Raw genomic sequence first — 24,706 nt, forward strand, 5'->3', positions numbered from 1 at the left:
ACCCCACAAGTTACATAGCTGATCCTGTTTCTCTATAACACTCAGAGGCTCAGAGACAGGAGCAGTCCAAGTCACTCTAAGAGTCTGCTGACATTCAAGCACAGGCAAATCTGAGTACAACGCTGGGCCCTCTGTCAGTCTCTGTGTCCAACAGCAGGCATGGCCTCACTTCCATCTGCAAATAGGCCTGGCTGATCAGTTTTTAAGGGGACACATCACAGGAGACTCAGTTCTTCCTTCCTCTTCTCTTCCTCTTAGACTGCCTCCTGGGGTCTGGGCTATAAAGTCCACTTAGAGAATCCTCAGCACAACTTGCTGGCTGTCATCTGGACTACCTCAGGCATAGACCTGCTCAGTGTTTCTCAACTTCTCCCGACTTCTGCCTTTCTCAAGACCTCCTGGGAGTCCAGGCTAACAGGAGAGAGCACTTCCAGACCATTAGCAGGAGCACATCCAGTCTCCCGGGCCAGAGGAAGTCACCAGAGTAGGAAAAGAGAAGGGCCTGAGTTCCTGGGCCTTAATGCATAAGAGTTACTTAGCCACCAAGCAGTATAGTCAGGGAGGAAGGAGTGGTAAGGCTCCAGACTGGAAAGTTCAGGATCACATGTGCCTTGGAACCTTTGGGATCTCCCCTCTTTCAGTCCCCTCAGCCAGGAGGGTGAAGCCAGCTTTGGCAATAAAGGGATCATGGCATAGCTGGGAAGGTAAAAGCTCAGGAAATTCCCCATGGACACTCATCTTTTTGGGAAGACTTTCCTCCTGAGGCCTGCCTGCAAGGATGCTGGCAACAAGCGAAGGATTCACTCATAATTTCCCAACTGGAAAGGTAGAAGGAAAATATTTATTTATTTAATGCTATCCATCCATTTACACATTCATCCCTTCATTAACTGAGCACTTTTTGAATGCTTATTTAGGGGATCCACTAGGTTAGGGGTGATGAAGACTGCTGAGAAATGTAAGACATAGTCTGGCCTCCAGGAACTTGGAATCTAGATGTAGAGTCAAAATTAGCACACATGAAACAATTGCTGGAATACAATGCAGTTGAGTGGAATGTAATATGATCATTGCTAGACTGTAAGTAAGTGCTAAAGTGCAGCTCAGTAAATGTTTCCTGAGGGAATGCTGTGTGCCAGGCTTTAGTAAGTTCTCAGGTACAGAAATGGATGAGACATGTTCCCTACACTGGACATGCTCGGTTCTAGTTGGGGGAAGACATGTCAGTAGACAACTTCAATATGCACAGAGCACTGTGGAAGCACAGAAGGGACCACTGAATCCAATCCAGGTGATACAATGTCCCAGCTGAGTCAGGGCAATCACCCAAAGGAAGGTTGGAAGAATGCTGTAGGCACAAAGAACAGTATAGAAATATCCAATGGTCTGGTATGATTGAAAACTACAAGTAGAGAGTTCTCAGAACTTGGGAGAGCCAGAAAATAAGGCTAGAGAGGCAAATAGAAATCAGATCATGCAGAGCGTTATTAAAGAAATTGGCCTTGGGGTGCCTGGGTGGCTCAGTCAGTTGAGCATCTGATTTTGGCTCAGGTCATGATCTCATGGTTTGTGGGTTCAAGCCCCACATCTGTGCTGACAGCTCAGAGCCCGGAGCCTGCTTCAGATTCTGTGTCTCCCATTCTCTCTGTTCCTCCCCTGCTCGTACTCTGTCTCTCTCTCAAAAATAAATAAACATTAAAAAAAAACTTTTTTAAAGAAATTGGCCTTGTCTTGGTATATGGTGGAGGCCACCAAAGGGTTTTTAATAACTAACTCTCATGGCTGGGAGGAAGATGCACTTGAAAGGAACACAATTGCAAGCTGGGAACCCAGTTAGGAAGCAACAATAATCCACATGAAAAGCGATGGGGGCCTACATCAGGTCAGTGGTAGTAGGGATGGAGCAGAGAGGACAGGTCTTACTGTCCTTTCACAACCTGGAATGCATTTCCCCGTTTGGTTTTTACCCAGTTTACTCCCTGGATCCTTCAGATCTCAATTTCTCTGAGTCACCTTCCCTACCCCCAGGCTAGTGCATGTCCCCCTACTATACCACAGCATAGCTCTGGGTCGTTCCATTCATTAATCTTCCCAGCTATCATTCTAGATTTATTCCTGAGGTTATTTGATTGACATCCAGGTTGTCCAATAAAACTGTGTCTTAGCCCATTCAGGCTGCTATAACAAAAATACCATAGATTGGATGGCTTAAACAACAAATACTTATTTCTCATACTTCTGGAGTCTGAGAAGTCCAAGATTGAAGTACCAAAGATTCAGTGTCTGGTGAGGACCTGCTAACTGGTTCATAGGTGGCCATCTTCTGTGTCCTCACATGGTAGCAAAAGAGCCCTCCAGGATCCCTTTTATGAGAGCACTAATTCCATTCGAGAGGGCTACACTCCCAAAGGCCCCATCTCCAAATACATACCACACATTGGGGGTTAGGATTTCAACATATGGATTGGGGTGGGGCGGGGGGAGGACACAAACATTCTGTCCATAATAGACTGTAAGCTCTATAGGGATGGAGACCATGTCTTGTTCCCTATTGTATCCTCAGCTCTTGCCCAGAGTCTGGCACATAATAGGGGCTTAATAAATATTCTGGAATGAATGGATGACAGATTTGGCTGCTATTTGGAATCTCTATAAAAATTCAGAGAACATCTATGTGGGCTGGCAGAGCTGGTGTAGTCTTCACCGACAAGATATAAACACAGAAAAAGTTAAATAACAACACAAGACAACAACACAAAAGAAGTGATAAGGCAATTGATGTGATACGTGTCAGACAAACAGTACAAATACTGTATGTTAAAGAAGGGAGAATGTATCAGCTATGAGGTTTTTTGTCAGGTTTTGTCAGCAATAACAAAAAAATGTCAACTCAAATTGGCATTAACTGCAAGGGAGTTTATTATCTCTCATAGCAGAGGCTCAGAGGAAGGCAGGCTCGTGATGCTTGGTACAGCAGCTCAAGAAGTCCTTTTCCTACTTCTCTGCCCCCTTGAGTAGTGGGTGACAGGATGCCCACAGCAATTCCAGGCATGGAAATATCCTACTGAAGAGGGAGAGACTGTCTCTTTCCAAGGAGCTCCCCTGCAATCTCTCCCATCATCTCACCAGCCAGAACTGGGTCACATGCCCTTTCCTAGGCTGACCACTGGTGAGGGAGTAGCATTTCTGTGACTGGCTTAAACCAACTGCAGTTCCCTCCTGGGCTGGAGATGGGTCACTGTCCACTGAGTGAAAAAGGAGTAAATATCCTATAGAAATCAGGATCTGTTAGACAAGAATAAATGGGGAAATGGATGTTGGCTAAAAATAGTGTCCACTGCAGCCCACTCCTTTGTATACTTAACATCCACTCACATCATTCATCCATACAAAGCAGTCACTCTGGAAAATCTATCTAGAAAAAGCTTGATGGTGGTAGTAGGATTTAAGTGAGGTCTCTTTTAAGAGGGTAAGACTTACACATGTGGAGAACAGGCAGTGAGAAATGAGAACATGGAGGTGGGAATTAGCCAGGCTTGCTCCCAGAAAATGCCCCTCCAAGAGCTACTGTTTAAGGCCAGGCAATTCTATATAATGGAAGGTGCTAGATTTGAATGGCAAAAAGGCCTCAGTTTACATCTTGACTCTACTACTCAAGTTTTTTAACCTCTTGGAATCTCAGTTTCCTCCTCAGTGAAGTGGGACCGGAGGATCTGCCTTCCTGGTATGTGAGCAGGATCACACCAGACTGTTTGGGACAGAACCTTGCACATAGAAAGTGCCCAACACATGTTTGTCTCCTACCTTTCTTCCTTGGAAAGGAAGCCTGTTCTGGAGAACACTTTGAATTGCCAACACAAACTTCAGTCCTACCGTGAAAGAGAGGCACCAGGCTGTGCTTGGATGCCAAGACTTGAAGCATGAGTGTTCGTTCTCACTTGAGCCGTAGATGAATGTTGGGCCTCTTCTCACCTTCTTTATTTCTAGCCTGTGGCCCCCTTTGACATAAACTTTGACTACAGCAATCCAGGCGAGATACAGAGGGCCTCATCTAGAGCCATAGATGCAGAGATGGAATGAAAGATCCATCTAAATTACCTCTGCTACCTAAGGACCTAACTGCCCAAGGAGGTTAGGGCTGGATTTTAAGATTATTGAGGTTCATGGGATTCAGGACCCATGAGAACACAGGAAAATGTTGTAGACATTCTTATCAGAGAAATGCACATATGTACAAAGAGTATTGCATACAATTTCCAGGGGTTCTGCGGCACTCTGAAGCATCTTCTTAGAGAAACCCCAGAATGAGAAGCCCTGAATTAGAGGGTTTCTTTGGGATGGTCAAGGACTGGTTTTTGCAGGCAAGTGGGAAAAGAGCTGGCTTTGCACCAGTATAAAATCACGTAGTGACCTGCAGCTTTAGGATCTGGATGCCTGCTGCTGGCCCCTTTGTTCCCAGCGCCACACTTAGCCCCTGGCCTTGGCACAGTTTCGGGGACAGACTGTTGTGCATGTGCAGACGCTTACAGAGGGCTTTGGGTGATGCTGATGCTGACTTGAGAGAAACCAGCTGAACATGTTTAGGATGACAGGCTCTTTGTCCTGAAAGAGAGGATTACCTCCCTCCCTAAGGGACAGCGACAAAAAGACTGAGATGCAGATGCAAAGAGAAAGATGAGATGGAGATTTAAAACAATCAGGAAAGCTGCTCCAGGAACTTCAGCCAGTGGTGGAGGTGGGGAGGGGCTGCTAATCTGAGAGGTCGGGAAGGAGCAGGGGAGGGGGGGCGGATTTAAGGCAGCAATCTTGAAAAAGTGTGTAGCACTTACATAAGATTGAGAAAACGTCAATTGTCCAGATCAAAGAGTGGGGGAGGAGTGCTTTCCAGAGTTTATGGGAAGACTGAGGCTGTCCCAGCCTCCTGTCCATTGGCGCTGCCTCTGCGGCCACAGCTCTGAAGCCCAGCAGTCAGCAGAGGCCCAAGGACGCTCACTGCCCTGCCCAGAGTGTTAGCTGATGCGAAGAGGAGGATAGCAGCAGTGGCTCCTTAATGGAGCTCCCCAGGAGCCCAGCTCCATTGGCTGCCTGCATTATTAATGCATTATGTCATCTTCCCTTGCACTTGCTCTCAGCTGCTGAAATTTTATAGAGCAGTATTATTAATTGAAGCAATTAGTGCTGGGGATATCAGCACAGCCACGTCAGGGGGCAGGAGATGTGCAAGGCAAGGATCTCTCCCTCTCTCTCTGTGCCCTGCTTTCCCTCTCTCCCACCCTCTTCCCTGTGTTTCCCCACCCCCACTATTCTCATTGCTATTGTGCCCCCCAACTTCTGTGCCTTTCTCTTCCAGTTCTGTCTCAAAATCCACCTTCCCACCCCCAAAACTCCCGAATACCCACTACCCTTCCCAGGCATAAATCATTCACAGTCTCCAACACTCTCCCAGATGGACATACAGACAAAGTGTCACTGTGGCTGACTCCTACCTGGAGTTGCTGGCCTAAATTAGGACAGGAGACCATCCCTCACAGTTCTTATTCAGAGTCCCTGGCAAGGGCAAAGGGTGACAGGTAGAAACAGGAGGGGTTCACTGCCTGTCAGACCCATTCATTCATTCATTCATTCATCCTCTGGTGCTGTGGGAAATCAATAGGAGATAACAGCTCAGCCCTCTGGGGCTGGCATTGTAGCCAGAGAGACCAAACTGCCCCTGAAACAATTCAAGCAAAATAGGGTACAGCAGAGGGTCCTAAAGAAGAGATCCCCCGGGGATTGCCCAGCTCCTCAGAGCAGACCTTGTGGCCCAGGTGGTGGGAAGAAGGGCCTAGGGAAGCCAAAGAGCCCTGAGGGATGAGAGAAGTGAAGTACTAGCAGACTGCAGGAGACTGGAAGGAAAAGCTCCAGCCAGGAGGAAGGAAAGAAGGTACAAGCTGGGCAGGTAGAAAACAGAGGGCCCAGGAGGGACTGGATGGCTCCCCAGCCCATGACATGGACGCTGTCAGCCCAGTCCAGCTGAGGCTGAGACCTAGAAGCAACTGGAAAACCTGGCCAGGACAGGTTTTCAGGACACTATGACCTGGACAGGCCAGGACAGCAGGACACTATGGCCCTCACCTCAGATCCTTTCATCAGGAATCAGAACCGACACCTGAGAGGCCACAGGCTCAGGTTCCCTATAAAATAAACAGATACCAGGATGGAAACATTCACCCTGCCCCTCCCCACACTCTCTGCTCCCCACCCCCCACCCAGTTATACTACCAGCTATAACAGGGCTTCCCAGTAGACATTCTGCAACCATCAGATGTTCTATTCTGTGCTGTCCAGCATGGCAGCCATAAGCCACATGCAGTTAGTAAGCACTTGAAATGTGGCTCTATGTGGAAGGCCTTGAGTGCCAGGTAAAGAAGGTAGGACTTTGTCCTATGTGTGGTAGAAAATTATGGGAGGTGTCTGAGCAAAGGGATGTTTGATAAGAGCAGGGAGGCTTTATAGTTTTATTTGCTTATTGGTTTGATTGCTACCATTGACTGATCACGGCCTTCCGGGTGATGGGCCCTGGTCTAAGCTCATGCACAATCTCATTTAATTCTCATGTACAGCCCTATGAGCTTGATGTTTTACAGATGGAGAAACTAAAGCTCAGTGTTGGTGGGTGTCATGCAGTTAGTGAGTGGCAGAGGAATTTAAACCCATGTCTGTCTTACTCCAAAGCCTTGAAACATGAAATGCTGGCTTTAAGAAAATTCAGCTACTAGGGCACCTGGGTGGCTCCATCGGTTAAGCATCTGACTCTTGGTTTTGGTTAAGGTCATGATCTCTGGGTTCATGGGATTGGACTGACAGCACAGAGCTTGCTTGGGATTCTCTCTCTCCCCCCGACCCTGCTCTGCCCTTCCCCTGCCTGCACACTCTTGCTCTCTCTCTTTCTCTTTCTCAAAATAAATAAATACAAACTGTAAAAATTAAAAAAAAAAAAAAAGTTAAAAAAAAAAAGAAGGAAAAAAGTTGAGCTACTAGCAGATGTAAAAAAGGATTGGAATAGGAGAAGAGTTAGTGGAATCTCCTACACTGGTCTCCAGAAACTGTGCTGGCACTCAGAGAGGCTAAGTAAATCCTTGCTCATTTAAATTGAATTGAGTGAAGGTTCTGGAAAGTCCTTAATCCCAACCATGCTGCCAGAAACTAAGTCTGGTATGGGCCTCTAAGAAACCTGTTTTCACCAGGCAGCCTGGGAATCCAAAGCTCTTACAAGCTTGCACAAAGTTTACTGTCCATTAGAGCTACTAACATGCCAAGCTGCTTGGCGGGACTATTTCCAGGGGCGATGTCCAGGCATAGGACTGCTGGAAGGGGACAGGTGTGGAAGCTTTGCTTTGTGAAGCTGGCATTTCTGCTGGCTCTATACTAGGGCCCTGCCTGTCCCCAAGTTCTCCCCAGGGGTATCTGAGCTAACCTCCCCAGCTGGGAAGAAGGACCTGGACCAGGGGACTGTAGGGCCCAAAGACAAGGTCAAACCCAGAGATACAGAGTTCAAGGAAAGAGGATCAAGAGGCTCTGATTTCTGGAAAACCACTTTATTTATTTTTTTTTTTAATTTTTTTTTCAACGTTTTTTATTTATTTTTGGGACAGAGAGAGACAGAGCATGAACGGGGGAGGGGCAGAGAGAGAGGGAGACACAGAATCGGAAACAGGCTCCAGGCTCCGAGCCATCAGCCCAGAGCCTGACGCGGGGCTCGAACTCACGGACCGCGAGATCGTGACCTGGCTGAAGTCGGACGCTTAACCGACTGCGCCACCCAGGCGCCCCTGGAAAACCACTTTAAATAGAATTTGTCTTCATACCCTGCTGTGCCAGATTTGTCCCACTGTCCTCTCCCAACCTACCCTCAATCAGAACTTTACTTTCTCATACTCCCCACATTCTCTTAGAAAACTTTCGGAAAAACTCATGGATCCTGAAATATTAGGACTTTAAATTCAATTCCTTATAGTCTTCTGTCCCCCTTCTAGGAAAACTACATTCTATGGTGGAATTCCAGGCCCTCCAGGTCTGAGCTAAGAGCAAACATGTCCATGGGCAAGGCCATCCTGGCTGATATCAAAGCAATTCGGAGTCCATGAGAGAACAGCTCCAACAAGGCATATCAAGTGAGGCGAGGTAAGTAAGTCCTTTGGTTTGCAAGGGTTTCCTGAGCACCTCCTGTGCCCCATCATACACCAGGAGCTGAGAAGCAAACAGAACGGTGAAAGAGGCAGCCTAAGAGTACCAGCAACAGGTGAAGGGACTCTGGACTTGGTGACAGAATACCTACCTGAGTTTGAATTCGAGTTCCACCACTGAACTGTGTGATCTTAGGCAAGTTATTGGTTTCTCTGAGCCTCCCTCCCTTCTAGCTTTCTTTGATTTGGAAACAGAGTTGAGTGGTTAAAAGCATAAGCTGTGGCAACAGACAGACGTAGGTTTGAATCCTGGTTTTGTCACCCGTTTTTGCTGGGCCTTGAAGAAATTCCTCAGTCTCTCTGTGCCTCAGTTTTCTCAGCCAGCAAATGGGGATGGCATGGTGGTTGTAAGAATCCAATATGGTAATACATGTGCAGCACTTAGTACGCGGCCTCGGACAAAATCTCAATATGTAAATTATTATTATGTTAATCACTTGTTTCTCCAGGCTTAGATGTGAGACAAGGAGGGAGAGGAAATGCTGAGGAACTGGAGGATAGGTATCAGAAAGGAAGCCAGATCAGTGGGAGGATGAGGCCAAACAGCGATGGCTGGGCTCAGGAGCCAGGGAACCTATTCAGAGTCATTGTGCAGTTGTGCACAAAAGCTGCACAAAGATGGCCAGTGGGAGCCAAAATCCCACCTAAACCCCACTCCCTGGACAAATTTTACCTGTGTTGGCAGCATCGTGCACAGGGCTGGGCACACAACAGGATAAGGCCTATCCTAAGGGGTTAGGGCAGGTCAGCCTCTGGGAAAGGCAGAGGTGGAAGAAGGAAGAAATTCCTGCAGCTCAAGGACTCTGGCGGCAGCAGCGGGTGTTCTAGGGACCTTGCCTGGGAAGGCAGGGCAGAACTCAGTCCCCAGAGCAATGCAGGGCTGGTAGGAAGCCAAGGCAGGCACTCAGGTGAGGGGCAGCCCCACACTCGGAGATCAGCTGGCACAGAGCAAAGGGCCCTAATAATGGGACCGGCTGCAAGGTCAGGCTGGGCTCAGGCACAAAGGTGACTCTATCCTGGGTCACAGAGAATGAGCAATTGGGGCCTGAACTCACTGGTGATGAGGATGAAATGGTCAACTACTGATGCTGGAGGGGGCAGGCTGTGGGGGCAGGGAGCTGGCAGATCTTTATGAACTTTTTTCCAAATCCTTTGGCAGTCTACATGCTCCACACAAGGCTGTGTAGCAACATTCACTTCTCCCAGGAAGGGTGGCTCCCAAAATGGAATGATGTTAAGAACAAGGAGATGCTCCTCTGCCCAGAAATATTGCCTTCATGGTTCTCTGTGCTCCTATTACTGTGTAATTTCTTTGGATGAAGTCAAAGGTCACAAGCTCAGATGCTACAGGAGCCAGACAGTGGCATAACTGGAAGGAGGAGGCCAGATATAATGACAGGGAGCAATAAGGACTGGTAGGGCCTGCAGCAAACCAGCGAACAAAGGTTTCTTTTAAAGAGGGCGATAACACTTAACTCAACCAGTTCTTAGTAGGAATGTGTGGCCAGTACTTTTCAGTTCTTCCATTTTCTAAAATAAGCCAGAAATCTAAATTTTTATGTAAAATCTTCTTTTTTTTTTCTTACAAAACTCTTGAGGTTACCATGATGTTGACCAAAACCAAAAACATCTGCGGGTCACACGTGGCCTCTGACTTGGGAATTCCTCTCTCCAAGATTCCCTGGAGATGTAGCCCCCTCTGAGAGAGGCCTCACATTCAGTCACCACCACCTCCAGGAGAGAGTGCTACTCCAATACACTCTTTCTTTCTTGTCCCTGGATTCTCCTTCTTTCTTGTCCCATAGGCTCTGGGCATCTGAAGATGGGAAAATGAGAGGGAACAGAGAAAGCAAAGGAGTAATATTGAGGACAAACCTTGCTGACTTCATTATTTTGTCCCCCAGGACATGCTGGGTCTACACCAGTCACAATCCGTAGACATAAGCTCTAAGAGATGGGAAGACGACTCTGAGGTCAAGCAGGTCCATGGCTTTGTTTCATGTGCTGTGGGCTGGTCACAGCCCAGAGGGTCCATGGCTTCCCTCTATGAACCACCTCTTTTTTTTCCCCTCCCTTCTAAAACAGTTCTTCTGGCCTCTGTCACTCTGTGGTCATTTTTATAAGACTCATCTTACTGTGTGGGTTTTACTAGCAAGCTATTGCTTCTCACAGGCTCAACTCTGAACCTTTCAGTTGTGGTTTCTACCCTGGGCAAGTGGACTCTGTAGAAACAATTAATATATCCCTCCACCCTCCCACACTGGGGAGAGCACAATACCTCAGGGCAAGAGGGAGGGGTCTAGGTATAAAGTCTGACTTCAAAATAATAAACAAATCATAAGCAGTATTAGCTTGCTGAGAAATTTAAGGCTCAGAGGGCCTGAAGTCCCCTGTCAGAGACCATGGAGGCAGTAAAGGAGGTGGGACTCACACGCAGGGTTTTGGACCCCACCCCGCCATGGCCTGATCTTTCAATTAGGGAAAGGGTTTGAGGTCAGACTGCAGGCCCTGTGCTAGAAGTTCTCTGGAGAATGCTCAAGAAGTGTAAAAGTAAGGCCTTTCCATCTGGCTGTTGAGAAGAGATACACATGGAACGCCACAGAAGAGAACAAGAGAGTGTCCGATGTTCCTTCCCTCATTGCACAGGCACTGATTGGGCTCCTATTGGGTGGTCTACACACAAACTGCCCGCAAGGGCCTATAACTCACTGGGGAGAAAAGACTTTGCCTCTACCTTGTTAGAGCTGTAAGAGGTTTTTTGGATCATCTAATTATGGATAATCTGGAGTTTTCAATCTCTCTTTCTCTCTCTGTGCAGCATTTCAGAACCCAGGTCCATTAATCATATCAAAGTGGGTTCTCCGGTTGGAGAGGATAGAAGAAATCCTGAAGTTCCTATCCACTTGGCTCCCCTCCATCCCCTGCTTCTATGTAGCAAAGCAGTCTCTGAGGAACCCTCCTAGGGAAAACAGTTCAAAAAATCTAATCTGGTCTAACTAGTCTGGACCACTAATCTGGTCCAACCCCTGAAAAATCCCAGTTTTAGAAATGGAGATTCCACGAGGTCAAAGTACTTGCCCAAGGCCATATAACCTGCACCTCCTGATTGCAGGCAGGTCTCTTTCCTCAGCCATAATCAAACAGTAGTATAAATATGCAGTCACCAGAGAAAGGGAAAGTAAGCGGTAGGAAAGACCGAGGGGGCAGACAGAGTTCAGTGTGGGGTTGCTCAGGAAGGCAGGAAACTTGAGTGGGAGCCCTGATAGGTGGCTGAGAGAGGCAGAGGCGGTCATTCAGAAACAGGGCATGGGTCAAGCAGGTGTTAAATTCCAGAATCCAGTAGATAAGCAGTGCCGATGGAAAACTGGGATGGGACTAAGATCAAGTTCCATGTAGACAGAAGGCCTGGGGAGCAGTCTTGGGCTGGTGGTAGTTGGAAGGTTGAATTCTTTCCCTTCCAGTTCACCCAGATGCATCTGCTGATAGACCCCAGGTGTGCTCAACTCTGGAAGAACTAAGTTTCCAGGCAGGCAGGCAGTGGAAGTAAGTGGAAGTGGTATATTAAGTAAGGCTTAGAACAGCAGCTGGCTTGCATTAAAAATGAATCAAGGTGATGTTTGAATGAAAACAAGAATGGAGTGCTGGGGAAGAAGCATTCTGAAGGCTGTGAGTGCCAGCAGCTAGAGCAGGGCAAGGTTCCTCCACGAGGGCCACGTCAACACCCCAGATGTAAGCCGGGCTTCCAGTGTCTATTCAAATGAGACAAGAAAGGTGGAGCTGGCTTTGGAGAATGGCCCTTCCAGGTGCTTCTGGGAACCTTCGTTCTCTTACCCATAAAATGGGCATAACAGTCTCAACTCTACCTCTACCCTGTGGCTGCTGTAAGGAGCAAATGAAATAAAGTTGAGAACCACTGAAGGCTTTTACCGAGGCTGGGCGCAGCTAAACTCCTTCAGAGGTGGCAAAATGTGTGACTTGGCCCTGGAGTAAAACCAGGGGAAATGGAGGCTGGAGATGCCTGCTTGGCTGAAGACATTTGAATTAAAGATTCCAAAGCCTCATACTGGCCAAATGAAATGCATTGGCCTGACACCCTTATGCCTAGCTTGCACTCCCTGAACTAAAGTTTTGGGAAAGAAATGCTTAAGGTCTGAGCCTCCCAGAGGATGTATATTCCCAAGGAGGCCTCAATAACCACCCTGACCATTATGATAGCCACTAACCACATGTGGCATTTAACTGTAGATCTAAATTGGGGTGCCTGGGTGGCTCAGTCAGTTAGGCATCCAACTTCAGCTCAGGACATGATCTCATGGTTCGTGAGTTCAGGCCCTGTGTGGGGCTCTGTGCTGACAGCTCAGAGCCTGGAACCTGCTTCAGATTCTGTGTTCCCCTCTCTCTCTGCCCCTCCCCCACTCATGCTCTGTCTCTCTCTGCCTCTCAAAAATAAAGAAAACTAATAAAAAAATTTTTTTAATAAATAAATAAAATAAAATAATTAGTTCTTCAGTTATACTAGCCAAATTTCAAGTGCTCAATAGCTACATGTGCCTAGGGGCTACCAAATTGGACAGCACAAATATAGGAAATTTTCATTGTCATAGCAAGTTCTGTGGGTCAGCACTGATCTAGACCTATAATAATGGACTGATAGGTATTGGGGTGGAGGGTTTCTTCCCTGAGGCTTCTCAGTACAATACACCATGTATGGGTTTCTTTCTTTGCCTGAGTTCAAGGTTAACCCTGGATCTCTTCACCACTTTTGCCACTTCCTTTAACCACCAGGCTTTGATAACTAACTCCTAAGAGTGAAGTCACCATGCTTATTGCCCATCTGCTTAGGACCAAAGGTCTAATGGGAGAGGGCAAAGGGCTCTCCTGAGGTTACCATATCTTCCACTATAGTAGTGACTAAGAGCAGGAATTTATGAACCAGAGGGGAGAGGGCAAGCATGATAGAACTGAGGGAGACATTCTGGGGTATTTAGGACCAAATGGTGCCTTTCAAACAGCATAGTGGAGTTGGCCACCTGCTTCTATCAGGGAGGCAGCATGGCAAAGTCATTAAAAACACATGCTTCTCAGGTTGGAATCCCAGCTCTTCCACTTATTAGCTGTATAACCTTGGCTCCACATAATCTCTCTGAGTCTTAGTTTCTATGTAGGTAAGATGGGAATGGTACTTACTCAGAGGGCATTATAAGGATTAGAGGAGTTAACAGATGGAAGGTGCTTAGAACAGTGTCTGGCATGGAATATGTGTTAGCTAGGAGTGGGAGAAGGAGTAGTGGTAGTGATGGTAGTAGTAATCATATTCATAGTCACAGTATTTGATTATAAATGTCAAGGCCTTGGTCAAGGTTGTGAATAAGGCAAGTTCACCATACACACCAACCTTACTACATACTGTGCACCTGCTCTTCCCCAACCCTCCCCACACACCGCCTAGATTTTCTCCATCGTGGTGACTGTTGAGCACTTGTTTCTTCAGTTTTAAGAGCCACTGCTAGGCCTTATCACCAAGGTCTTGTCTTGCCTTTGCCGCCCCATAGAGATCCCTCAGTCTTTCCAACACTGCATCTCCAGCATGGTGAATACTGCTCAGGCCAGGCAGTGGGATGCCCACCAGGCCCCAGAGCTCCCTCGGGCAAGCGACAGGCTCATTCTTATGCTGAGTGCACAAGGATTGGCCCTGAAGCTCCCCCCTGACCCAAGACCAGTGCATCCAAAAACTGGCACCCCAAAGGGAGAACATCTGGAGCCAAAGGGAAGTTGAGTCAATCACATTCCCTCTCCAGAATTTGAGTAAGTAAGACCCAAAGAATGGGCAACTGGTTAGCAACAGAGGCTGAAGTTGAAAGGTGAGGGAACCAGAGAAGTCTATGGTGGTCAAGTGAGAGCTTAAGAAAAGAGGCAACACAAGTTCAGTGTGTAATGAGAGGGCTGCACTGAGCCAGATGTCCTGGGACTCAGCTGGGAAATGAAGATCTCTGGCTCAGGGAGTAGAGCAGCACCTTTTACCCTGCACTCCACTTGCCCTTCCTTGGAGCTTTTCTGGAAATGCTTCTTCTTCTGTCCTCACTAGAAGCATGGAAGGGACTTGAAGTAAGTATAAACACCTTTATGATGAGCTTGAATCTCAATGTGGGTTGAAAATATTAGCGTAAACACAGCACAGAACAATGCTCAGCTGCCCAGCATCTCCTTCTTGATGGGCATATGAGTGTCTAGTCCAGAGCAGACCAGGTGATCTGGCCGGCAGAAGGACGACCCATTTCTCCTCCTTGCTCCACGGTATTACTCCGACAAAGAGAACTGCCTTCCTAGATAATGAGGCCACACTTCCATCAGGAGTCTGCCAATGTGATTTGGTGAACTAATAGAGCAGCTCTCACCAAAATAAACTCTGGACTAAAAACAGGAGAGCCAACCCAAGCGTCAAAGCTAACTCCTTAAGCAAGTCTGTTTACCTCTCTGGGCCTCAGGTAACTTGTATGAAGAAAAGGAGGCTAGAATTTAGAGTAGATCATCTCTTGGGCTCCTTGCACTTTTCTCCTTGCACTCATTGATCCCAGGAACCCTCCCTTAAGACAAATCATCCTTAGCCTGTCAGCCTGTGGCCTTTCTAGCAAGCTAGTCTTCTAGTAAACAAACTACAGAAATCCTTCCCTTTCTTATTTTTCTCCCCTTTCCTTCCTCTGACATAACTAGCATCTGTATTGGGGCGGGGGGCTCCTCTTCTGGGGTGTGGAGTAAGAATAGTTAACTAGCAGAAGCAGTGACAGGGCCCAGTACCATGCAGGGAGGGCTGGCATCAAAGGATTTGCTGTGTTCTTGGTTGTTATTTTTGACACCCCACTTATATGGAAGCTGGGTGAGGCAGCCTGGCACATCAAATGTACCTCTGTGAAATCTGAAAAAGGAATATTTAAAACACACACACACACACACACACACACACACACACACACCCAAGCACACACGCATACACACACACATAACAACCACTTCCTTGTAAGCCAACACCTCTCCTTGTGAAAAGGAGCCTGGCCCTGTTTTAGGGGGTGGAGGTGGGAAAAGGGGAGAGCATTAGGCCCTACCTACCTGGGCCCTGAGGCACTGTGAATGCAGAGGCCATTTTCATCCAGCCTTCAGAAGTTTCCTTTTGTGGCATCACAGTGTTAAAAATATTCCTCCCTGAAGGTGCAACCGCGGCAGAGCAGATGTCCCTGACTGAGCACTTGGGAAGGAGCTATTAAAAGGAACATAATTAGGTTGTCATCCTGGGGCCTCCGAGCCAGCCTTCTGAACGCCATCTTTGTTGAAAGTTTTCCAGACGTCAAATATTTGCAGAACCCGATTTACCAAAAAGGCTGTTAATACCCAGTAGGACCAGGCTGCGTGCAGCAAAGGCAAAATGACACTGTGGGTCAAGGTTGGCATCAGGCCCTAAGACTCCTTTTTCTGTGTCCTTTCCCCATTTGGGTCCCTAGCCTAGCTCCCTAACTTCCTCCCCCCTCCTGCATACACCACGTCCCATCACAATTTGCTCTTAGGAAAGACTCTATTAGTCATTTACCCCTTAGCATGAATGTAAGTAAGCCACCAAGCACCTCTCTCCTCTCCAGGAATGTGGGATTCATGCCTGAGCTCTATACACTGTAAGGAACAAAGGCTTTGTCTCCTTTTGTAAAAGGGATATCAGGCACTGGAGTGCAGGTCCAGGAGGGCTGTCCTAGTGACCCTGAAATTGCACCTACTCCTCTAAGTATAGAGCTAGCCCATCCTGCCCTGGAGACATCTGCTGTAATCATTCTGTTCCTGCTGGTTAGATCCTGCAGCCTCATCTGTCCTGCCATCTCTTTGTCATTCATCTACCTATGCATCCAGCATCTGCTGAGAACCTGTGGAAGAATCATGCTGAGTGGGAAAGAGGGTGGAGAGTATCCATGGCCACCATCTTTGTTGCCATAGAGGGAGACAACATAGATGGAGGACACTCACCATATAATGACAATAAATGTAAACAAAGGAGAAGGAAGTACATGGTGCTGTGAGGATGTATCAGAGAGGAAACGGACCTGTTAGGGAAGTCAAGGCAAGGAAGATGGCCCAGATGAATTGAAGTGATGACTGAGCTGAGATCTGGGGGCAGTGTGTGTGTGTGTGTGTGTGTGTGTGTGTGTGTGTGTGTGTGTGTAGGGGGATATGTGCTCTGTGATGAGCTCCTTCAGTTGGAACAGCTTGTGCAAAGGCCCTGGCTGAGCCTGAGAGGAAATAACATGATTTCCGTGTGATCTTTCTCCTACTGGACTTTAGGTTACATCAAGGACTAAGGTTACAGAATAAAAAGGTAGGGTGAAGGAAGGAGAATCTGAAACTGATTTCTGAAACCCTCTATAGAAGATGGACTTCTTACAGGTTGTTGAGACGTGCCTCTACAAACAAATAAATCAGGCCAGGCTTTCTTTGGTGTCAAAGAGAGCTGGACCTGGCCTCCTCTTCCTGGAGGATCTCCCTGATATTCTGGCCTGCTTTTTACCTTTTAGAAATATATCATGATGGGGGACCTAGGTGGCTCAATCAGTTAAGTGTCCGGCTTTGGCTCAAGTCATATCTTGTGGCTTGTGGATTCAAGCCCCGAATCAGGTTCTGCACTGACTGTTTGGATCCTGCTTGGGATTCTCTCTCCCTCTCTCTTGCTGTCCCTACCCAACCCCCCAAAATAAATAAACTTAAAAAAAAGAAATATATCATGGTTATTTCCCCAGGTCAGGAAATAGATTTTGTAGTAAAATTGTTCATGGCTACCTAACATTCCAGAGTAGAGAAAGCCACAGTTTTACTCAATGAGCCCCCTGTTGTTGGACTTATTGCCAATGTGTTGCAATCCTGAGTAGCTCTTCCATGAATGAAGAAGCTTGTATATCATCTTTGCCCACTCTTTTGACTTTTGCTTAGGCTAAGTTTTGCTGCACATTAATAAATTTGCGAACCAGCTTTACTAAACACAAGTTTTCTTACCTACTTATCGTGTACACCCAATCAACTCATAGTGCTTTTCTTACTCTGCACAGGAATCCTGCTGGATCCTCATGCATCAACTCAGTGAGTTTGGAAGAAGGGATGGGAGGAGTCTCAGCAGAAAAGAACCAAAGTGGGCTAGGTGCTAGGTGGGCTGGGGTGGGGGGAGGGTGCTCCATCACCATTTACCTCTTTCTCCATATGTTCTTCTCTATCATAATGGACCAACCTGTCTGTGGTGGTGGAGGGCTCTGCCCTAATGCCGTCATGCTCAGCACTCTATTTCACCCATGTAGATAGTACCTGAGGGTGGGAGGGGCTAGAACCTCCAACAGTGAGCTCTCTGCAGGTACTTTCTGAGGAAAGCTCACAGCCACCACCACCCCTCTTCCCCCCTCACCAAAGATATAAGTCTGTCTGGAATGCTAAAAGAGAAAATTCCTAAATGAGAGCATGCTAGGAAACAGGAGACCAATCTGTGATTAAGCTTTTGTTACAGATGTATTGTGTAAATCATCTAATTTTTCTAGGCCTCTGTTTCTCCATCCATCCCATGGAATTAATCCTCTTTTACCCCTATTTGACCAAGATGATGCAAAGATGAAGGAAGTAAATATATCTACTTAAAATGAGCTAATCAACATGAAACTGAATGGAAATATACAGGTAGAAAAGAAGAAACCAAGATTCAGTAAGCCATAGCAAGTAAGTGGGCTTTGTGTTTTGTTCACTCTTTTATTGCTAGTGCCCAGAACTGTGCCTGGCACTCAGCAAATATTTATAAAACGAATGAATAAACACCTAAGCACTTACTCTGTCCTAAACACCATGCTAAGTATTTCATAAGCATTATTCCACTTAGCCCTCAAAAATAGCTCTTTACCAATAGGGTATAAAACACTACCATTCAGCAGATATGAAAACTGAAGCTCAGACTGGTTAAGTAACTTCCAAGCATCATTCAGCTAGCATTGGGCAGGATTTACACTTGAATGTAAGTTCTTCTGATGCCATTCCCCTAGCTCTCCCCACCCCTGTTATATGTTTCAGGGGAAAAGTTACTGTGATGTGTTGCTATGCATTAAATGAGCTACTCTTTATTAAAAGCTACAGCATCTGGCATGCAGTTAGTGTTCTACGAATGTGATCTATTATTACAGTACTCTTATTTATTAGTTCATTTTTTTTATATATAACCACGTTGTAAACACCTTAAGGGCAGGGGCCATTCTCTACAAGGCCAGGCAAAGTAGTTGCCTGAAATACCAATTAACTAAATAACATTATTTTATGGTGACCATAAAGTGGAAGCAGAGGTGCTTCCTATAAGGCAGGGCTTGGTGCTTTGGGGACAAAACTAGTCTGACCTTGACTTTAATGGGAAGCAAGAGTAGGCCATGATTCTCCAGTGACTTGGAATCCTGGTGGTCAACAGGGAAACGGGTAGAGCCAGACACCAAGGAAAAGACAACAACTAACACAGAGAACTCCTGAAGCCTGGGATCTGACCCACGGCTGACAGCAAGCTACCATTCTAACAGCCTCTGGTCCCGCCCCCAAAGCCTACGATCTGATAGGCTCAGCATAGCAGGAGTGGGCGGAGCCTTGGAGAGAATCTGGCCCAATCCCCTTACTCCACACTTGCGGCCTGGGACTAGTGGAGGCGATTTGACTCAGGAACAGATGTCAGAGTTACTGGAAAACTTCCCTCCCCTGCTCCGCCCAAAGGCAATGCAGGAAAAGGATTTAGCATTTAAGTCTCTGGCTTTGCCCTTTACTAGCGCTGAGCCTCAGTTCCTTCATCTATAAAATGGAATAAGAGTTCCTTTTCCATAGGTTGTAGCAATTAAACAAAATATGACATGGAAAAGTAGGTAACACAGGTACCTAACACATGGCCAGTGCTCCAAAAAATCAGTTACCTCTAAATAGCAATCTGCCTGAGGGCAGGAACTGTATCTGAATCACAGCTTGCCAGGGTGCTCTGGCACATTCAATTGTTAGTATAATACTTGTTGAATGGCTGGAATCCCTCCATTCATGCTTCACCTCCTCTGTTAAGCCTAGCCTGATTTTAGGCCTCTCTCAAATATTTCTAAAACCAGTAACACCCTATTTCTTTCCCCCCTCTTCCAGAAAGGCCTGGGGACAACATGAAGGCCTGGGTACCTGGGGAGAAAAACTGGCTGCTTTCATAACGAAGACAAATTCATGGTGTTACCAGTCCCTCCCTGGCTGCTTGCACCTTCATTTTGGACCTTCTTGCTCCCCGATACTAGAGCAGCAGGCTTTGGCCCACTGTGGACTATATGAGGGATGTTAAAGATAGCATCAGACTGCCAGGATCTTGGAGGTGCTGAGTTGCCCTTAGGGGTGGAGTGATGTATTCTGGTTAGAATTAGGGAATGAATAATTTAAAGGAGTGGTTAGAATCGGGGCATTAAGTTAGAGTTTGGAGTTAGGATTCAGTAGTTAGTTACCATTAAATTTCTGAGTGAGACCTGGGGAGTTGTTAGTGGCCAGATATAATGGGGGCCACCACTTTGATCTGAAATTTAAAATGTCCTGTTCCAGAGACCTGCCTCCTTCATTGTGGAGAGCCAGAGATTCCTATCCTCTGATTGTCTCCTCTGTAGCCCTGGGTGTACCTATAGATGGAGCGTGTTAAGCATCTACACATACCGGGTGTAAAGTGTAGCATATAGGGTCCCAAAGAAGTCTAGGTCAAAGCCCCCTACAATAAAGCTGAGGAGACCAGGATGTGAACGACCTGCTGTAGGCTCAGCCCTGCTGTAGCTCAGTGACTTTGGGAAAACCTTAACTTTCCTAGCCTCAGCTTTTTCATCTGGCAAATGGACCTAACCTCAGAGGGCTCTTTGGAAAACCTTGAATGGTCACAGAAGGAAAGGACTTGGAAATGAACATGGTCTGGTAGAGTAAGCTGTTCCAAAGTGAACTATAAGGCAAAGTCTGGGCACCTTACCTTCAGGAAGGGTTGACGGTCTTCCTCCCCTCCATGAAAATCTAGGATTTCCCAAAACCATTTCCAGTGGGGATTTATGCTTCTGAACAGGAACTGACAAAGAAGCAACTCACACCAAATGCTCCCTACCACACACACACACAGAGCCAACCCTTATGGGGTTGCAGTATGACCAATCCTATGAGTCACCTGGGTAAAGTAAGGACTCAACAAATATTTATCAAATGAATGAATGAATGAATGAATGAGGGAATGGATGAGTGAGTGACTCCATAAATGGGCAGACGCTCCCTTAGAGAATGAGACTGCTTCCTAATCCAGGATGCTGAATGCTACCAAAGAAAGTCATTTGGGACTTTCCTAGCGAGTGCTCCATTTCCGAGCCACACCCTCTACTTTTCTTCAAGCCCCATTTTGTCTTCTTTTATCCCGAACGTCATCATGGAGGACTGTGTCCTAGACTCCTTTGGGAGCATATATGCTAGACTCTATACCGGGTATGTAGTAGATGCCCAATAAATGTGTGATAAACTGAAGGAGGAGCTACAAAGATAAATAAGACTTGGACCCTGACTTTCAAATGTTTACAGTGCAGTGGGAGAGAAAACATAGGTAGGTAAGCATACATGATAAAGCATCATAGGTAACTGGTACCAATCAAGTGCCAGGGAGTGTATGCTATAGGAGGTCAGAGCTGAGAAAACCTACTCTGGAGTGAAAAAGTCAGGGAATGCTTCCTGAAGAAAAGGAATGGAATCTGAAGCCGGACCTTGAAGGAAGAGAAGGATTTGGAGGCAAGGGAGCAGGTGTTGCTGATAGGGGGAAAAGGAGGTGGGGGCTCCACCAGAGGAAGGCCAATTCAAGTTATATTCAGATTTGTGTAGATTTAGTGTAGCTGAAGAGCAGGTTCAAGCAGAAGAGTGTGCCACATATGTACGTAGGTTGGGGCAAGACTGTACAGAGATCTGAAAGCTAGGGGAAGGGATTGGGATCAGACAGCTAGGGAAAGCTTTTGAGCAGTGGCAGGAAGCGAAAGGAAAGCTGGGAGGTGGGAAGATGGTGGTGGGGAGAGACAGGCAAGGACAAAGGTGAGTGTGGCAACCTCTGCTAGGAGGTATTGTGCCAGCATGGGGCTGGCCAGAGCCAGGTCTCAGACCACTTCCCATTTCTTTCATTCCATTCCATGCATTCATTCAGCCAATCAATATCGATGTCCCCTGTCACCTGCCAGGCCCTGCAGGAGCGAACATTGCAGATGCCTTCCTTCCTTTCCCGGGGTCCTGCGCTCTAGGCCCTCACGCAAGAGCCAGGGGGCCAAGGGCCTGTGCCTAGGGTGAAATAGCTCTGACCTCTCACCTGGAGCTTCTTTCTACAAAACCGCTCACGGTCCGGGTCCCAAGCCCGAGTTCTCCCGACCACGCCCCTCCCCGACCACCGCCCTCCCCCACCGGCCACACCTGGAAAGGAAGGAACTGCTGGAGGAGAGGGATGGCCTGTGGAGGGTGTGGCGCGTCCGGGACTGCCTGTAGACCAGGGACTAGGTTGACCGGAAAATGGGCTGCGGCCGGATAAGGGGGCAGATGATAGCTGCGGGGTGGCCTGGGAAGGTGCTTCCTGACGGTGCCCACACTCGCTGGGAGGCTGAGCCAGCGATTCGGCGGTGGGGCGCGGAGGCGGCCGGGTGGGAGGAGGGTGCTCCAGGGCCGGGGAGCCTGGGCTCCGGGCAGACGGAGCAGTTCCTCTGCGCCCTCTGCCGTACGCCGACCTCCACTGCTCTGGGCGCCGCGATTCCGCCCGGAGGCGGGCACGCCCTTGAACCCTGCTGCCAGTTTGGGCCTCTCTCTACCCGTCCCGAGTGTCCGCGTTCCTCTCTGGGAGAAAGGAGGTGGGAATAAATGCTTTTTTTGTGTGTGTGTGATAAGAATAGAGGCGCTACCGGAAATCCCTTCGCGAGCGCCTTCCCTGATGCCTGAAATTCCACCATTAGAGAGAGAGCATGGAGGGGTAGAGGGGGCACCTCTTCAACCTTCATTGGATATTTTAGCAGTGAGGATATTTCACATGTGCCTGGGAAGGGGCCTGGAAGGAGTAGGTGGTCAAAGTCTCATTCCTTCTCTCAGACAAGCTTTTATTAGAGCTCCTTTGCCATGGCCTCCTGAAGGTGATTGGGAGCCAACAGTCATACTGCAGGCGTGCTGGAGTTGTGAAAGGCTAGTTTCTCTAGCCATGCTTTGCCTTTTATTAATTCCTGAATTGGGCCTTCCTCCTCCAAGTCACAAAGTCAGCCGTGACTTGTTGGGTGAGCCTTACAGGCAAGATTAGTATCTCTCAGTTTAGCAGGCCAGGGTCTCTGTTTATTTCTCATGAGTTTTGCCTGGTTTCTCCAAGTTCATTCAGTACCCAGGCACGGAAAAATCCTCATCAATGGGGACACTTGTCTAGGGAAGAAGGAGGAGGAGAACATAGATTAAAGGGAGCAGATGCTCAGACTTACTGTCCAATCAAGGACACGCCCACATTGTCCTCCAAGGCCACTCTTGCATCTAGTCCCACATTATCAGTCACCTTCTTGAGCACCCACCCTGAACAGTCTGTACTTCAGAGAGTAGCCAAGAGGTCATGTAAGGTCATGAATGCTCTAAAATATAAGTTCATCTCTCCTCTCCTCAAAGAAGACTTGAGTAGATTTAGTGTAGCTGGAGAGCAGATTGAAGCAGACGAGTGTGCCGTGTATGTATGTACATTGGGACAGCACTGCAATGGCTCCCCATGTCTCCTGGAGTAAAAGCTGAAGTTTCTACATTGGCCTGAAGGCTCTAAGTTCTGGCCCCCTACTTCTTCTTTCTTGGAGCCTCTGTCTTACAGCTTTTCCCATCACTCACTACTCTGGCATCCTCTGGCCCTTGCTGCTGTCCTTGAACACACAAACATGCTCCCATCTGAGGACTTTTGCACTTGCTGTTCCCTCTGTCTGGGATTCTATTTCCCAGATACCAACATGATGCACTCCCTCACTTCCTTCAGGTGTCTATTTAAATGCGACCTTTTCAAGAGGGCCTTTCTCTGACCACCCTGGCTAAAATAACACCCTCCATCATTGTCTGTGCCCTTAGCCCCCTTGATTTTCGTCTAGCACTTATTGCTACTTGACATTTATTTGTTTATTTGTATGTTGTCTGCCTCCTGAGCAAGAATCTAAGCTCCATGAGAACAGAGAACTTTATCAGTTTTGTTCACCATCCAGCACCTAGAAAACAGCCTGGCACGTAATCAGTCCTCAATAAATTTGTGAAATGACTGAATGAATGTGCTGGCCTGGTACTGAGCCAAGTACCAGGGCAGCCCATGAATAAGCCTGGGTTCTTGCCCTTGAAGAACAGACTGGCAGACAGGCAAATAATTACAAACCAGAGTGATGAGTGCTGCATCTAAGTACAGATGTATATAAAGTACACATGAAGACTCAAGGGAAGAAATAATTCACTCTGCCTGGAAAGAGGAGGAAAGCATGAGTATGACATCACCAGGCAAAGGAGAAAGGGAAAAGGCATTCCAGGCAGAGAGAACAACAAGAGCAAAGACACAGAGGCATGAAAATATTTGACTTGTTCAGAGAGTGGCAAGGAGACTGGCCTGGCTCGCATGCAGGATGTGTGGTAGGTGTGGCAGGACATAAGTTTGGAAAGATAGATGAAGGACATATTATGAAGGGGCTTTTCAGAATGATGACAATTGACTCTCCACATTTCTGATCCATGCCAGGCCAGTGGAGGCATTTCAGGGCAAAGAGCCTACATCTAACCCCAGACAAGGCACTGTGGAAGCAGCTATGGCCTGCTGCCTGGAGAAGGCCTAGAACTGTGTGGTCTCGGTGGGCCAGGCAAGGGTCTGAGCACCCATGGGAGCGACCTGGTGGCTCTGTTTGCCCTCCTGTTGCTGATCTAAGCAGGACTCTCAACAAGGACCCTGGCCAGCTCCACGAGACCTGAGAGTGTCCTGGACCACATTCTCCACATTCTGATCACCAAGAGTCCAAGTTTCAAAATGTCCTTATTTTGCGATCTGACTCAAAAGGGTAGGGAGTGGAAAAATTATAGATGGCAGCCACCAAGGGACCTTGGCTTAATATAACTGGTGACCTGGGAAACAACAGGCAGAAAATAATTTCCCTCTCGGACTGAGAGACTGAGAAGGCCTCTCACAGCTGACTCAAAATAAAGGCTTTTCCTTCCAGAAGACAGAGAGCATTTGTGTGTTTGCAGGATAAGAAGATTCTTTTCTTTTGCTTCTTCCTTGGTTACATCACTCTTCCCTCCCCTCCTTCTCCTGCCTAGCTCTGCCCTTGATCCTGTTCCTCTTGGCTTATCCTTTCTTTCCTTTTTCTCTTTTCCCACTCCTCCTTCCACCCTGCCCACTTCCTTGCCCTCCTTTTTTTTCCTTTCCTCTCTATTCTTTCAGCTCAAGCACAAAGCAG

At 47.4% G+C, this 24,706-nt stretch overlaps 2 long non-coding RNA genes across 2 annotated transcripts in view; one reads left to right on the forward strand and one right to left on the reverse strand.

Moving 5' to 3' along the window:
• The first annotated feature begins 7,756 nt into the window (after window positions 1-7,756).
• The window catches only part of LOC107179876, a 64,559-nt gene continuing 47,609 nt past the window's right edge, over window positions 7,757-24,706 (forward strand). The window contains exon 1 of the long non-coding RNA XR_001510599.2: window positions 7,757-8,163. This is a non-coding gene — a long non-coding RNA (uncharacterized LOC107179876). The remainder of the gene's footprint in view (window positions 8,164-24,706) is intronic.
• LOC102959108 lies at window positions 9,325-21,623 on the reverse strand. The gene is made up of 3 exons (XR_006215698.1): window positions 21,589-21,623; window positions 15,330-15,477; window positions 9,325-10,041 (listed from the first exon to the last, which is right to left on the reverse strand). It is a non-coding gene; the product is annotated as an uncharacterized LOC102959108 (long non-coding RNA).

This window comes from Panthera tigris, chromosome A3 (assembly GCF_018350195.1).
Source record: "Panthera tigris isolate Pti1 chromosome A3, P.tigris_Pti1_mat1.1, whole genome shotgun sequence".
NCBI classification, from domain to species: domain Eukaryota; kingdom Metazoa; phylum Chordata; class Mammalia; order Carnivora; family Felidae; genus Panthera; species Panthera tigris.